General features: G+C 36.5%; 1 long non-coding RNA gene across 1 annotated transcript in view; it reads right to left on the reverse strand.

The window, feature by feature from the left end:
- Positions 1-2512: 2512 nt before the first annotated feature.
- Positions 2513-18090, reverse strand: part of LOC113910577 — a 33847-nt gene continuing 18269 nt past the window's right edge. Inside the window, exon 3 of the long non-coding RNA XR_003516096.1 lies at positions 2513-2662. This is a non-coding gene — a long non-coding RNA (uncharacterized LOC113910577). The remainder of the gene's footprint in view (positions 2663-18090) is intronic.

Genomic DNA, 18090 nt, shown 5'->3' on the forward strand with positions numbered 1-18090 from the left:
GGATACACTCAATAAATATTTGCTGAATGAATGTACCACTTGCTTTGTAACTGAATCAAATGCGTTAATAGCACTATCATCACTTGCATTTCTGCCTTAGAATTTTTGTTCCAGGAGATTCTCAGCAGCGTGCATTAACAAACAATGAGATTCTATTTGTTTTCCTATTACCTGGGTTGACAATATTAGTAAAATATTCTATTTTGCTTTCTTTTGTATTTATAAGAGAAAATAGACTTCTGCTCATGGGAAAAGAAATGTTATCTTTGCCCTTTAATTGGACAAATGGACTCATTGAATCAATTTTTCCAATTTTTGGAAAACAAAAATTTCTCTAGTCCCCCAAGAAGAGATTTTTTTTTTTCCCTTCTTCCTCGGCATTAACATGCCCAGACATTCTGTTGTCTGTTTGCCCAGAAGTCCTTTCTCAAAGTGGTCCTCTTCAAAAGCTTTCAAGAACATACCAATGCTCTTTAGTGTGGAAGGCTATTTTTTAAAAGAGAAGGGGGTGGCGAGGAGGAAGTTAAAACAAAATGAAAGGATTGAAACCTCTGGCCTAATTGACTTGTCCACTTGGGGCTGTTAAAACACAATGGTTTTGTCTCTCCCGCTTATCATGGGATAGACGCACTAAATGGCCACCACACAATACGCACTCTCCTCAAGGAATTAAGAGTTTTCTGCAACAGTAACCTTACCCACTTCATCAAATCCTGGACAATCTATGCTGAGCAGAGACCACTGAAACAACCTAAATGTCACTTGTCAAATAAATTAATTTATAGCTCTGGGAGGCTGATTTGTAACTCCACACAGTAGTAAAACCTGAGCCAACTCAGGCAAGAAGGAGAGGATGAAGTCCCACTGGCACCTTGTCTTTTGAAGTGGCCCCAAAACTTAAAGCCTGCATTTCATTTGGGAAAATCTTTTGCTAAAACCACTTCCCATATGCAACCCATCTGGAGGACTATAATCTAGTCTTGCCTGCAGCAAACCAACAATAATGATGCTTGCCTTTCATCACAGATCCCCGAGCACTAGACAAACATTAATTAATGCCCCCAACACACCTGTGAGGTAGGGAAGTATTATTATCCCTGGCTCTCAGATGAGGAAATCCAGACACCAAGAGGTTAAATGGCTTGCCTTAGGCCTCAGAGTGAGCTAACAACAATGCAAAACTTTCCACTAATCCTTGGCCCTCCTTATGGCTGGAGCTCTGAGAAACTTCCAGATCAGTTCGTGAGCAGAACCATTTCTAGATGAGGTGGGCTCTAGCCAACTTATTTTATCTTTTCCACAGGAAGTTTAGACTCCATTCCAGACCATAAATGAACTCATGCCTAAAGATCTTAAAATGTAGAAACAATAAGAAAATCTGGTGAATTTATATCTTTCAGTGCCCTTCCCCAAGTACACTTTAATCATCACATCTGAGGGAAAACAATCCACTTGCTGGCCCAAACTTCAGATAGCACTTATAGAGAGGCTACTTATGTGTCAGGCCCTGTGATTTCAGTACTGGCTCCCATCTGCTTCCCAGAAAACTCAAGTGTGACTCCAGTAGAGTAACTATTGTAACTCTGGGGTCGAGTGGAAATTAAGAGCTATTCTAATGATGGCTTCTCTCCTGCCCAAAAGTTGGCAAGAGTGTATAAAAATTACCAAGAGAATCCCAAAGGTCAGCAATGCCGTGATCATTAAACATCAGAACAGCCTTACTGCTAATGTCACAAAATCTTGCAGCCTGCCCAGACTGTCAAAAGTCCTACCAATATGTACAAGCCTACTTCTATGAATAACAAATAAGAACTGTTTGTCACTAATGGAATTTTTCTATGTCCCAGGCTTCACATAAGATATCACCTTTAATATTTGCAACAACCTTCAAAGACGTTGATAGTATTTTACTCTCGTTTTATAAATGAAAAAAACAAGCTTGGTGTGTTAGCTAACCTGCTAGTCAGCAACTAAAACCCCAGGTCTGACCACCAAGTCCATGCTCTTAGCCATAATATTTTGCTACTTCTTTTCTGAGGATAACTGATTCTTGATTGATTATTTCTCCTTTTACTGTTTCTTTGTTCTCTTAGCACTTTCTATGAAAGTTTTTGAATAGTAGCCAGGCCTCCCTAGCATGAAAATAAGCCTAAATGGCAGACTTTCCTAGGAAAATCTGCTCTGCACTGGTCCACTCAGTAGTTTGTGACACAACTACACTGAACTTTTGGGCTTTTGTCAACCAAGGTCTGGGAAGACTATCTTTTGCTTCTGTTACATAAAGGACTCTTGTTTGAAGTATAGCTTCTTATTCAAGGAGCACTGGGACTGTTTCTGTATCCTGGACCTCATATCTGGTTTGAGTCCCTGATTTCAACCTGACCTCAGGCTTCTGTGTAATAATTCATCCATTTCTTCATCCATTCCTGTATCAGTTTAGGCTGCAGATATCAGATTAACAATGTCAAATTAACCAACAATAAAAAGGATTTATTGTTTGACTAAGTGAAAAGGCCAGCAGTAATGTAAGCTTCAGGTATGGTTCGATCAGGATTCTGGCTCTGCTTCTCTCAGATTTATTCTCCTCTGTAGGTCAGATTGTTTCTTCGACTGACTCCTTTCCTAGTTGAAAGACAGCTGTCAGTAGCAATTCGGTCTTCAGCTTCCGTGTTTATATCCAGGACATGGTGAGAAGAGGCGGCAGGAGAGAGGAAGAAAGAGAAAGAGAGATGGGGGTTTTAACTCAATGTCAAAATCATTATGTGAGAATTATGAGCTTTGTGCTTATTAGACCACCCCTGGATCTACCTTAAGGCTAGGGAACTGACAACTACACTGAATGGCTCAGGGTCTGGGTTACCTGATGCTATCACTATGCCAAATGTGGGGGAGGGTAGGATTATCTGAATCGTGCCAAAACAACCCACCCCATTCTGTATTGCTGCAACACAGTGGTGGAGAGGTAGTTCCTCAAATGAAAATCTGGAGAGTACTAGGAAGGAGAAGAAAGGGTGATGAGTGCTAAGTAAGCAACCAATGAATGTCCTCTGAAGTCCACACCTTTGGCCACCCAAATTCATGCATATTCACCTTCCCATACCTGTACTTTCAAAATTGTCCACACATGTGCAAAATGAACTCACCCAATGGGATACAACACAATGCCTCGTGTAATTACTACATCCAGCTCCAAGCCTAAGAATGGCTAATAGTCAGACTACTCTGACAAATCTTGCATTAACCCCTCATGGCCCAGCGATGCATTGCCAAGTGTTGAAGTAACCTCCATCAATATACTTGATATACAAGGGTGTTGAGAAAACAAGACAACTGCAATTTTTAAAAATCCCATTTGGAAAAGAGAGAAAAGGGGAACAGTACACATTGGTCCCAAGCCTATAATATATATCATATTCTACTAAACAGTAATGTCAAGGATATAATGTTGAGATATAATATATGCATTGCATATTATATGCATATATTATATAAACATGAATTTAATAAACATAATGTTATAATATGCATATTTCACTGCCTTGACAGTGGAATTCATTCCTTTGTCAGACAATTAGCTGATTTGTCTTCTTCTGGAGGTAGAAAGTTAACACAAGTGCTTGGAAAGAGCAGGGGTGTCATATTTCTCTACCATTAATCAATCAGGATCTGCCTGTGGAGCTTGAAGCAAAGTTAACCTTGCCCAAACTTCAAGTCGGCTATACAACACACCACGGAGGAGAGGTAATTTTCTAAACGAAAATCTAGGTTCTGTTAGGACATAGGATGAAAGTGAATGGATACTGGTACAGATTGCTAGTTGCCAGGTCTAATATTCATTCTCCTCCTTTTCTCTAATAACGGAACTCCAGATTGTGCTTGACAGAATTAAAGATCTCACTGCCTAGCCTCCCTTAGAGCTAAGTGTGGACATGTGCCTAAGTTCCAACCAGTAAGATGTAAGCACAACTCTTATGTGACAGATAAAGGAAAATTAAAGGAAATTTCTGGTGCTGCTTCTCCCTTTCCTCCATCTTGCCATCTGGAACATGGTTATGAGGACTAGCACTCTAGCCACCATCTTGGACCATAAGGACAAAGGCCACTTCTTAGGGATGGTAGAGAGTAAGCTGGAAAGAAACTGGATCTCTAACTTCGAGGAGCCACTGAAGTATCCATGAATTCTCTACCTCAAGACTTCATTTACATGAGAGAAAGAATAAGTTTTTACCTTATTTAAGCCATTGTTTGGGAGGGGCATGGTAGTTTTGATTAATATTAATCTAGTAGTAAGCAACCAAAACTTTTTCATTTAACCAATATTTATTTGGGATCTTCCTGTGCTAGATTTCTTGATCTTCAGTTCCTTTTACTCATTCTACAGCCAGACTGTCCCTCAACCTACTCTGACACTTTGTGCAGTTGAGAGTTCTACCTCCACTGTCCCCTGCTTTCCAGGGCCCAGGGTGACACTAATTCCTTTTCTGGGCAAGTTTTTCTCTCACCCTATTTAGGTGGATGATTTCAGATTTTTGCATGTCCTTATTCAGTTAAGCTGGATTTTATTTAATATTCCAGGGGAAATGAATTATTGCACATTCTTAGTACTTAACAATGCATTTGACCTGGTTTGTCTTCGTTCAAAATCATGAATTCCTCTTTGACACTTCAGCCTCGACTTTCTTCTGTGAAGTGATTTTCTAATTGAGCATGCCCCAACATTTCCCACCTCAACAAAAACCTGACTTGAATTACAGTACATATAAATGTAGCTCATATTACATATTTTTTATTTTTATGGGTCTACATCAGTAACTATGCATGATTAGAATAGAATATGTGTAATTGGGCACTCTAATGCTTTTCAGTAAAAAGAATGACAATATATTTGTTCACTAATTTGAAACAGTATACTAATAATACCTGTATCTTTATTGAACACTTCCAATGTTGCACAGAAAATACTAATCACATTAAATTACATTATCACACTTAAATCACATAATGACCCTATGCTGCAGGAGCTATTATTACCCACATTCTGAAGATGAGTAAACCAAGAAGTTAAACAATTGCCAAAAGTCACACACCTAGAACGTGATGTGTTGAGTCACACATCTAAATCTGGATGGCAACAAAACCCTCAGAGCCCACATAAGGAAGAGAAATTTTCCAGTGGTACCTCACCTGCGGTCACAAAGACAACCTGCCCTCAGCTGTACAGTCAATCCTTGGATTGGATGGGAAAAGATATGCATAAGAAAAAAGATCAATGCATATATTTTTTTTGCTTTTAGAAAGTAGCAAGAGCCACTCATACACTTCCCCATTCTCTGTCTGGCATTAATCTCTAGAATCCAAGCAAAAAGTCAGGGAGACCCCTCCACTGAATAATTAATAAGCCAGAAAATCCATTTGCTTAGAACATTAAGACATCCAACACAAACTCTGTGTGTGTGTATGTATGTGTGGACACACACAGTAGTCCCTTCTCATCCGCACTTCTGCTTTCTGAGGTTTCAGTTACCCAGGATCAACCACGGTCGAGAAGCAGATGATTCTCCTCACTAATCATTAGACGGTTAGCAGTAGCCTAACGCCACGTCACAATGCTGACACATCACTCACCTCACTCCATCTCATCATGTAGGTCTTTTATCCTCTCACATCATCACAAGAAGGGTGAGTACAGGACCATAAGATATTTTGAGAGAGAGAGAGAGCACATTCACCTTTTATTATAATTATAATCATGATCATTGTTCTATTTTATTATTGTTGTTAATCTCTCACTGTGCCTAATTTATAAATGAAACTTTATCATAGATATGGTGTATATAGAAAAAAAATGTATCTATAGGGTTCGGTACTATCTGTGGTTTCTGGCATCCACTGTGGATGTGGAAATATATCCTCCACAGACAAGGGGGGACAACTGATATGGGTGTGGTCTCTTAATGAAGATCTTGGACTTTTTTGGAATTTTAGCATTGTTTTCTAAATCTGAAAGCCCTCTTTAAAGGCAGGTTCCCTGATACACATGCAAACACCAAAACACCCGGCTTCCCATTACCAGCTGTTAGAAATCTTGTAGTGCAGAGTTAGAAAAAAAGCAGGGTCAACCTTGCTAATAACAGCCCTGCCTGTGAGGGCTGTTGATAGAACACGTGACAGTGAAGCCACCAGCAAAGAGTATTTGTTTTAGCCATTTACAGTTTTACAAAGAATGGAAAGAGACTGGAATGAAAGAGCTCCAGAATAAAGAGCCATGCTCACACTGTGCCACCTGTAGGCAGAGCCGGGTAATCTCAGTGAACACCTGGTAACAGGAAAGAGACCTTATTCACCAGAAATGAGGGAATAAGCCTGGAAATCAGTGGAGTCACTGAGACAATAGCACAAGGTCAAGGGTCAACTTTGGGGGAGTGGGGGAGGGACAAATCTACCCCCCACCACCTATGGTTTCTCAGGGCTGCTACCAAAAGAAACAAATCTGTATTTCAACCTTTCATGTTTTAAGATTCCACCATGTAGTGTGATGCATTTAAATGTATTGGGGCATACTCTTTTTTTTTATTTAAAGATTTTATTTATTTATTTATTTGAGAGAGAGAATGAGAGGGAGAGAGAGAGAGAGAGCACGAGAGGGGGGAGGGTCAGAGGGAGAAGCAGACTCCCCGCTGAGCATTCTTATTGTAGGGGTAAGGGATGTTTTAAGCTCCCTTTGATGCTCACTCTACTTTTCTAAGCAGTAGCTTCAATTAGCTGTAACAGGCTTCACCAACACATTGATCATTTTCGGGATCCAGTCTTTTGGTTTAACGTGTAGCTCAAATCCAGGAAAACTGTGGATGTGTTGAGTATGCGTCAAACTCTGAGAGCTTTTCTGTTCAGTTAAGTAGCCATAAGCCATGTGTAGTTACTCAAGTTTAAATTAATTACAAATAAAAAAAATTTAAAATTCTGTTTCTCAGTCACAAAAGCACCATTTCAAGAGCTCCATAGTCATTTTTGACTAGTGGCTTCCCTAGAGATAACCCAAATACAGAACATTCCATCACTGCAGAAAGTTCTCTTGAACTGTGCCTGTCTCTAGTGTAGATCATCAGAGTCAGAGATCCCCCTGCTGAGAGATTTAGGCTGTGTATTACAGATATTAACTACAAAAATTGTCTTAGTGAATTTGAGTTATACTTTTATGGATTTGCAACCATTCATGAGCTGGTCATTTAATTCAACTATAACTTTCTACTAGCCACATGTGGCTAGAATTGAACTCACCCGTATGTGACAAAAACACAAATTAACAGTACCTTAAATACATCCAGTTCTATTAAACACACAGAGTTCCAGAGATCCCAAATCCAAAGCTGGTATAGTAATTAGATAATTCATTAGTGATCCAGGCTCCTTCCCACTTTCTGTTGTGTCACCCCTAGGAAATGGACTTCAGTGGCCTTGTCTAAGATGGTATCTAGAGCTCTAGTCTCTTTGTCTGTCTTCCAGACAACTTCAAGGAGAAAAGGGAAGGGGATTAAGTAGGCCCTCTCCTTTAAGGATATTTCCTTACGTTGCAAATGACATTCTTGCTTGCCTCCTGTTGTCCAAAATGTAAATGCGTGGCCACTCCCGGCTGCACACAAAGCTGGGGAATGTGACCTTTATTCTGGTGGCCATAAGATTAGGGGTTTTATTACTTTGGAAGGGAAGGAAAATGGCCACTGGAAAGTAATCTGGAGCCTCTGCCATGCTAATAGTGTTACAAAACGGTAAAATGGAGAAATAAAAAGAGAGTAAAGAGAATTCATTTTTCTAAGTACAAGCAATGTTGGTAAGAAGTTGAAAATATGTGAATGTATTGAATAAATTAAAATCTCTGAGTTTCTGGTGATTTTCAGCCATCTATATTTCCTTGGTGGCCACCTAAATGCTGTGATTCAGGGAGACCCTTCCACTCCTAAACTCTCCTTCACAGTGCTCAGAATTCTTCAGTTAGCTTTCTCATATGACTTGAAATGCAGATTTATTGCTTTTAACAAGGTGTTTACAAAATGCAAACATTCCTGGGGATGGTAAGAATATTCATTCATTCTCAATTTATTATGAATTAGTCAAATCCAACTTTTGATACCCGAAGGTAGAGGGATTGACTGAATGGGAACTTTTTGGTGAATGGGGAGAATGAAGAAGTAATTTTGAAAACTTGGGATTGGGAAGGCATGAGAGGAAAAGCGTTCCTGGTGTTTTGTACAGGGTAGCTAAAGAGCAGAATCAGATCATTGGAAACTTGGGGAGAAGATAAGGGAACATCAGGGAAGGGGAGTTGAGGGGAGGAGAGAGGGAATGAGGAGCACTAAAATGGATGGAAGTGAGAGCTGAGAAGGCATCAAAGATGAATTTCATCTTGAAATTTTGCGTAGAATTGACCATGAATATTCCAGTATTTGTGTGGTTTCTTAGCAAAATATTCAAGAGTACAACTTTTTATCTTTTGTTAAGAAATTAAAAGACATCTAGGAGGCTAAAATGCAGTGCTAATTTAAGCACAAACATTTTGTTTACACACCACAAAGGTAAAGAAAAAATTCTATATCTTAACTAAAAAGCCTCCCTTCCTGTTTTTGAACTGCGTTGACTCATTCACTTTTGATTTTAATTGAGCTGTCATTTTTTTCAGAGATTCCATCTAATAGCAACAGTGTCAACAGTGATAGCATTTAACAAGAACTCCGAGGAAAGCACTATTCCAAGTGCTTTACGTTATTATTTCATTTAATCTTCACAGCATCTATTTGAGGTAGATATTGTTATACCCATTTAACAAAGAAGGAAACTGAGGCTCAGAACCATTAAGTCACTTGTGTAATATAACACAGCCAGTAGTGGCAGAGTCAGGCTCCAGACCTAGAAGGCTGAACTCCAGATTCTGTGCTCTTAACCCCTACACTTGCACTGGCTCCTGACTTGGTGTTTGTCAAAAATATCAGCGATACACATTTGGATTAAAAGTGACACCTGAACAGGTCCTATGCTATACTCCTTTCTCAATACAGTATTTTCCACGTGATTGACATGACTTCTGACTGCCTCAAGTGTCCTTTATAGAGATGGACTGCCACTTCCTCCTACAACATTCTTCAGAATCCTTCTCCCCATTTCCCTGTCTCATACTCCCCACCGCAACCCCCATTACCACCACCTCCAGATAGCAACCAAGGTGTTTTCTGTCAATGGTGTCACCTAGTGGTCACAAAGAGGAATCCATGTATTTCTTGTCCCTTTCCTGTGCCCTAGATCCTATTTTCCTCTTCAAGGATTATTTTGGCAGAACATATTCACCTCTTTTAAATGATCACTCCCAAGTCATTCAGTTCTACCTTAAATAATCTTTCCACTCATATCCATTCATCTCAATTAACTCCCTTTCTTCTCATTCTCTCTCTGAGGGAAAATACCTCTCCCACTCATTTATTTTACTAGCCAAGAGGTCAACTTAATCATCAGGGTATAGTGGTCTCTGGAGTAAGACAGAACTGAATTTGAATTCCAGATCCACCACTTATTAATGATGAGATCTTGAGCAAATTACATAACCTCTCTAAAATCTCAGTTTTCAAATCTGTAAAATGGAAATAAATTGCCTACTTTGAGTTGTTACAGGAATAAAATTAATTAAAATAACTTAAGAAAAGCAATAATACCTGTCTGTGCATAGTGGGTATTTAATGAATATCATTTCAATGCCCTCCTAGGTAATGCATAAAATAATCATGTTATTATATTAAAAAAAAAGAAAGCCATACACTCTAAGCTAAATAGTTCTACTATAGAACCATTGTCTGTAATACCTAAAATATTTCAAATAGGTTCCCATTAAAATCTCCACGACCTCCATCTGCTTGCTGGTTCTTCTCTATTAAAATGTATGGTATCTCTTCTTCATGATGGATGAATCAAATATTTATGGAATAGCCTGGGTATATAACCAACATTAACAAACACTATTCCTATGTAAAAATGCATTCTAAATTCCAAAGATTCATAAATTAGGAATTTCGTCTAGTTTGGTTTTAAAATTATGAAAAACTCTAAAGTAAATGAACCCAAAGGTAAAGTGTATGTGTGTGTGTGCGCACGTGTGTGCGTGCGCACGTGTGTGTGTGTGTGTGTGTGTGTTTTCCTAATGGAGACCAGGACTTCTAAGCAGATCTGCTCACAAAAGAGAGTAGAATCTGTTGATACACTAGAGAAAAATGTTAAAATTAACCTGCTCTAAGAGGTACTGATTCTCTTCAAACATAGTTTGTCTTTTCAGTTACACATGGGACACATAAAACAGATCCAGCCATAGAAGCCTGTGAACTAGCTTTGGCAATATACGCAAATTACTAGTTTATGTTATTCACCAAAATGGAACGTTGCAAAGGCAACTCAATGGGGAAAGGATAGTCATTTCAACAAATAGTATGGAAACAATTGGACATCTATATACAAAAGAATGCACCTTGACTCATACTTCATACCATATGTAAAAATTAACCTAAAATGAACTACAGACTAAAACTATAAACCTCTGGAAGAAAATGTAGGAAAAAATCTTGAGAACTTGGGTTAGGCAATGATTTCTTAGAAATGTTACAAAAAGCATGACACACAAAAGAAGAAGCTGATAAGTTGAACTTCATTAAAACTAAAACTTCTGCTCAACAAAAAACACTATAAAAAATTAAAAAGTAAGCCACAGACTGGTAAAAATATTTCTAACACATGTATCGATAAAGGGCTTGAATCCAAAACATATAAAGGACTCTCAAAATGCAATAATAAGAAAACAAACAACCCAATTAAAAAATAAGCAAAAGATTTAAACGCTTCACCAAAGAAGATAGACAGATGCCAAAGAAGCCCATTCAAAGATGCCCAACATCATTAGTCATTAGGTAAATGTAAATTTGAACCATGATGAGATATATATCCATTAGCTTGGCTTAAAACAAACAAAAACAAAAACCTGACAATACCATCTGCTGACATAGATGCAGAGCAATTAGAACTTTCATACATTGCTCCTAGACATGAAAAATGGTTCACCCACTTTGGAAAACACTTTGGTAGTTTTTTAGAAAGTTACACATGCACTTACCATATGATTGGGCAACCCTCTCTTAAGTACAAAAGAAATGAAAACATGTTCAAATCAAAATCTGAATGCAAATGTTTATAGTAATGGATTTATTCATAATCACCAAAAACTGGAAACAACTTACATGTCATTTTACTGGTAAATGGATCAACAAGGTATGGTACATCCAAACAATGGAACAATACTCAGCAATAAAAAGAATCAAGTACTGGTACATACAGCAACATGGGTGAATGCATTGTGCTGAGTGCAAGAAGCTAGACTCAAAAGACTACATACTCTGTGGCATTCTGGAAAAAGGGGAAGCTATAGGGACAAAGAGAAGATGGGTTGTTGCCAGGATCTGGGGGTCAGGGATGAGTTGATGACAAAAGGAGGACACGACAGAACTTTTGGGGCTGATAGAGATGCTCTACATCTTGATTTCTGTGGTTGTTACATAACTATATCCTTTTTCCAAACGGTACACTAAAAAGGTGGATTTTACTGTCTATTATAACTCAAAAAAATACAATAATATAAGTGAAAGTATTCAGTTTCATGTTTCCTTTCAGGAGGCAGATAGAATTAAAATTACAAACATTTTCATTTTTGCAATTCATATGTATAAAATCATGTAAACTGTCATAGTTACCCAAAACATTAACAATGGTTATCATTGGTTGGCAGAATTACAGATGCATTTTCTCTCTTTCCTTATCTCTGCTTTCTAATTCTCCTACAATGGACATATTCAATAAGAACAAAGCTATAAATTCATTCTTACCAATATCATTAGTTTTTGACATATAAATAAGAATTTTAGTGCAAGAAGGTACTTAGATCATCTTGTCCCAAGTATTGTTAAAAGATAACTAAAACAAAACTCATGAGGTCAGATGATTTCTCTAAGGTACACAGGGGAGCAACTGGAATAATTAAAGGGAACACAAAATGTTTTGCAAATACTTTTACATAACAATAACTAGAATCAATAAATAAAGACATATTTTTTTACTTATGCCCAAAGAAATTATGTTCTTTCCAGCCTGATAATTGGGATATATTTCTTAAAAAGGTCCTGCCTTGCCATGAAATCTAACTTCTGCTTCTTGCGTCCCCCTCCCGTAGTGGTAAATTACAGACACTAGGATGTGCCCACACACTACACCTTGGCAAGTATTATCAGAGCAAGAAATCAACGTATTCTGTAGTTGCTCCTACTTAACAAAGGAAATTTTCTTTTGCAAATATGAAAACTGTCCTAAAATAAATTTGAAACGTATTTTGAAAGCATATTTTCAAATTTTAAGGTACTCTACTAAGTGAGGATGCATTGAGAAGTAATTTAAAAATGATTTATGCTTACCAGCCTTAAGTCAAAATCAAGATGAAGTAAAGAAAATCAAAATCAAACATGTGTAACTGCCTAGACTACAGAATTTATGTTGGTAAGCAGAAGCAATTCACTGACTCACAGAATATTAGAGTTTTTAGGAAATCTAAAAGATCTACTCATCAACCTCCTATATATTGCTACATTGCTTCATAAAAAAAAATAAGCAGGGAGCCTGGGTGGCTCAGTTGGTTAGCATCCAACTCTTGATCTCAGCTCAGGTCTTGATCTCAGGGTCGTGAGTTCAAGCCCCACATTGGACTCCATGCTGGGCATGGAGCCTACTTTAAAAAAATAATAATAATAACCCAGAGAAGATAAGTGCTTTGTCCCAAGTCTCACACCACATTAGGGCAGCTAGACTGAAAAAGGCCTCCCAATTCTAGTGCACCATGAGACGGGAAAGAAACCACTAGGCAGAATGGAGAAGTGAACTGTGATGGTGTAATATCACCCTCCATTTTGCTATGTGCTAGTTGAAGAACAAAGTTATTTTTATTAGTGTTGACTGGTTGTTTTGTGTTTTTTAAACTGGAAGAAGAGAGATCTAAGCTTGTAAACAATCACAGCAGATGATAGTTCTTTGGGGAGGTATTTTTTTACTATCAAGTAAGCACTGTGTTATTTCTGCTACATTCCAGAAATACTAGTGTTGATAAATTATACTGCTATGCTTGTAGCCACTCTCTAACAATATTTGTAGTCAACAAATTGGCTCACATAATTAGAAAAATGGGAATGCGGAAAGAAAAGAAGACATACTACTAATCCTAAATCCTAAATGTGTCAAGAGTCTTCTGGGATTTATTAGAGTCAAGAAGTTGCCTTAAGGATCCATTTAATAATTTCAAAGCTAAATGGGGTATAGATATCCTTGCCTCAGAAATTGTTCTTGAATTGGATCAGCATAATTTGGTGCTGGTCTCAGGACATTCAGCATAATTTTTTAATTAAAAAAATTTTTTATGCAAGAGTAATACATGTCAAATGTTTTTTAATAAGAAAATGATTTAGAAAGGTATTTTGAAGAAGAAAATAAAAATAACACATAATCCCACCATGCCAAGATAGCCACAGTCCAATTTTGGTATATTTCCTTCCAGACTTTTTTTTTGTTTATGTATGTGTGTGTATTTGTGAGTGAATTTGCAAACATTTACTTAAATGCAAAATTAATATATAATGTTATTTTGTAGTTACACTTTCTTTAGTTAAAACTAAAATCATAGAAATTTATTTTCATGACAACAAACACAGATTCACATCATTTTAAATGTTAGACAAGACTTTGTAGATGATTATTTAAGTTGATAACAGATTTTTATAAATCAAAAATGTTATCTGATAAATAACTGACATATCATTAGTTACTTGATAATTATTTCCTTTCCAAAAAAAAAATAGAAGTGAAATAACTAGATAAAGGAATATTTTTTGCATGTATGAAAAACTGCCCTCTAAAAAGATTGTGCCTACTTACACTACCATTCACAGTATATGAGACTGTCAATTTCCCTACTCCTGTATCAAGAGTAGATATTATTTTTAATACTTTTTTCACTCTGAGAGTGAGCAAATGATATAGTTTTTATTTCTGTGTTTAACTATTAGTGAAATTGACTATTTTTCATATATTTATTGGCCATTGCTTTTTTTCCCCCTTAACTTGTCTTTGACTAACTTTCTATATGGGTGTTCATAAATATGAGAGACTTTTTTCACTGTAAGATGTGCACAAAAATTCCGATTGACATTAGGTTAATGGCAGCTACCTGAATCTAAATCTTGGCACACACTCTCTCCAAAATCATAAGATCAAAAAGGGGAACAAATAAACCACACATGACCCAGGAGACAGAGAATACTTCAAATTATTCACAAGAAGAGAAATAAGTACTAAATTCCAACAAAATTATCTGGAATACTATTTTGGAATTTGGAATACTAAATTCCAAATCAAATATTAGATTTCCTGCTGTCACTACAGGCCAACTGGAATGGAAAGCAGTGGAAAGTAGTCTTAATATGCTCTCTGGGAAAAGGAAGAGATGAACAGAGGACATCGATAAACCAAAGACAAAATCCCTCCCAGAAAGAGAAAGTCCAACACTAAGCTCTAAACTAGGAAACACAAACCTGGAACTTGGTGGACCATGGCACCAGTTACATAAAAATTCAGCAAAACTGGAGGGTAGCAGTCTTGAAGAAGCATTACTTCTGGAAGAAAAAAGATAGGGAGGAAGTACCCTTCTGAGATGTGGAAGTGAAGGAATAAGAAGAGGAGAAAAGTAATGATTTTGTATAAATAAAAGAATCACAAAGCATGACAAAAGTTCACAATGTTGTCCATTTAAAAAATTGCATTTCACTGTATTGACAGATGTTCTTGAACTAGGAACTCTGTGAGATATCTATAAATAGGAGAAATAAAAACAAATCTATTCAAGCTGCTGTAGTAAGAAAACAGAACATGCAAATCAGAACATTCCACCTGATGAGAATCCTCCACAAAAAAACTACAAAGCAGAAGAAAATCATAACACAACACTCTAAATGGAACTAAATATTCTCAAGCATTTATTTGTAACTAAAATCTACTTAGTACCAGAAATCTGAAAACTGTTCATAGAAATGGACAAAAAAGGGAGGAAGAGGAACAAGAGTTCATTGAATGTGAGAAAAAAGTTGAAGAAAAAGAAAAAAAGAAATAGGAATGGAGAATAAATTGTAAGGTGCCTAAAGGAGAATATTTTCAAATGAAGAAAGGCAGGAAAACAAAAAAAATAATAAAAATGACATAAAGAGAGAGAGAAATAAAAATAATCAGAGAGAAAGTGGTTAAATAGAAGACTAGCAAATAAGATCTAACGTATGTATAATTGGAGACCCTAAACAAGAAAAAATAATGCTTTCTAAAAATAAGAGAAAATACAAATAGATATATTGAAAGGACCCATTATGTACCTAAGAAAGTTGATTCAAAAATGGTTAATTCTGAGAATATCTGCCTTTATTTTGAAGGAAGGTAAAGCCAATTAACTTTACCACTGTTAAGTATGAAGGGAGTGCAAAGGAGATGGGAGAAAAGCCTCAATGCAAAAGAGGCCAGAGAAAGAGAAAGAGAGAGGGAGAAAGAGAGAAAAAGAACAGAAAAGTTAATGCAAATACAGAACATGATAAGGTTAGAAATAAACCCAAATATATCCATAATCACAATATGTGGAAATGTACTAAACACTCCAATTAAAAAACAAAGGTGGGCAAAAAAATATTTAATACTATGGTATTTATATAATGTTTTTACATTATAAATTAAATAAATATATTAGAAATGTTGAGTTTGGTAAGATGGCTAAGTTTTAGAAAACAATATAAAAAAAATCAATTGCATTTTTTTTAAAGATTTTATTTATTTATTTGACAGAGAGAGCCACAGCGAGAAAAGGAACACAAGCAGGGGGAGTGGGAGAAGGAGAAACAGGCTTCCCGCAAAGCAGGGAGCCCGATGTGGGGCTCGATACCAGGACCCTAGGATCATGACCTGAGCCGAAGGCAGATGCTTAACGACTGAGCCACCCAGGTGCCCCATCAATTGCATTTTTATACAATGCAACAATCAATTAGAAAATGTAAATTTTAAAAAGCCACCATGCATAATAGCTACAAAACACAAAAATATTAAATATTTAGGGATACATGCAACAAAAGATGCTCTTTTATTGGTAAAACTGCAAGACATTAAATGATTAGACAGATAAAACATATGATAGAGATTTCAGTGATTGCCAAATGTATTCCTATTTTCAATGAAATGTCAATCAAATTCTCAATAATGTTTTTCATGAAACTTGAGAAGCTTATTTTTAAAAATATATGAGGTGCACCTGGGTGGCACAATCAGTTAGGCATCTGACTCTTGGTTTTGGCGCAGGTCATGATCTTGGGATCATGAGATTGAGCCCCCCATGTGATTCCACGCTCAGCGAGGAATCTGCTTGCCCCTCTCACTCCCCATCTGCCCCTCCCCCTGCTTATGCACACTGTCTCTCCCTCTCTCTAAAATAAATAAATAAAATCTTTAAAATAAAAATAAAAAGTATATGGAAGAGGACTGCCTGGGAGTTTCAGACAGTTAAGTGGCCAACTTGATTTTGGCTCAGGTCATGATCTCAGGGTTATGGGATCAAGCCCTGCATTGGGCTCCCTAGTCAGCAGGGTGTCTGCTTGAGATTTTCTCCTTCTGCCCCCCCTCCATTCATGCACTCTCTCTAAGATAAATAAATAAATCTGGGGAAAAAAAGTATATGGAAGAACAAAGGACGAAATAAACAAAAACAACTAAGACACTCCTGAATAATAACAAGGTAGGTGATCTTATATTATCAGATATCAAGACAACATAAAGTCATACTAATGAAGACAGAAGAATGACCAATGAAACCTTATTAAAATAATGAAAATTCCATTTATGTTTAAACATGGCAGATCAGTGAAGAAAAGATGGACTATATTGGCTATCATATAGGAAAAAATTGATTTGGTTATTTACCCCTCACAACTCAAATATCTATTCTAGGTGGATTAAAGTCTTAAATATGATTAGAAAAACTGAAAACTTTTTAAGATAATAAGGAGAAATTCTTTATGACCTCAGGTTAGAGAAATATTTCTTAAGCAAAACACAAAGTATATAAATATATAGGAGAAAATGATAAATTTGACTATTATGAAATTAATTTTTTTATTCATCCAAAACCACCATAAAAAGGGTAAAAAGATGAGCCACATATTGGGAGAAGACATGTATAGCGCATATAACTGACAAAAGGCTAGTCTTTTAACTGCATGAAGGAACCCTACAAAGACAACTAAATAGAAAAATGAGTCAAATACATGAACAGGAAGAGGAAACCCAAGTGCTTCATAAACACTTAACAAAGAAAGAAAATTTGTAGAGAGAGAGAGAGAAAATGTCAACCTCATTAGAAATCAGGCAAAAGCAAATTAAAACTACAATAAAACACCATTCCACATACACCAGGTTGGCAAATATTTTTAAGTTGGTTAATACCAAACAACTGCATGAGAGAATAGGATGGCATTACCTAGTAAAGGTACATTGCTAGAGGTAAAATATACATTCTGTGACTCAGCAACTCCTAGAGAAACACTTGAACATATACATCAGGAGACAAGAATATTCACAACAGCTTGTCTCAAATGCCCATCACAATACATATATATATTGTGTTTTTAGACAATGGACTACTATACTGAAATGAAAAATGAAGAAATTACACCTACCAGCAGCCTCATAAATTAGTATTATTTCACCTTATTTAAAGCTCATATATAGGCAAAATTGAATGATATATTGTTTAGAGATGCTTAAATAGGTGCTAAAACAACAAAGAAAAACAAGAGAATAATTAACACAAAGTAGAACACAGCAGTTACCTCTTGACAAAGAAAGTGAGAGATGTTTTTGGCAAGGGACACATAGTAAGCTTCTAAGTTATTAGAAATATTCTATGTCTTTATCTAGGTGTTGGATACACTACTGTTTATTTTAAAT

The sequence above is a fragment of the Zalophus californianus genome, chromosome 6 (assembly GCF_009762305.2).
Source record: "Zalophus californianus isolate mZalCal1 chromosome 6, mZalCal1.pri.v2, whole genome shotgun sequence".
Lineage (NCBI taxonomy): Eukaryota > Metazoa > Chordata > Mammalia > Carnivora > Otariidae > Zalophus > Zalophus californianus.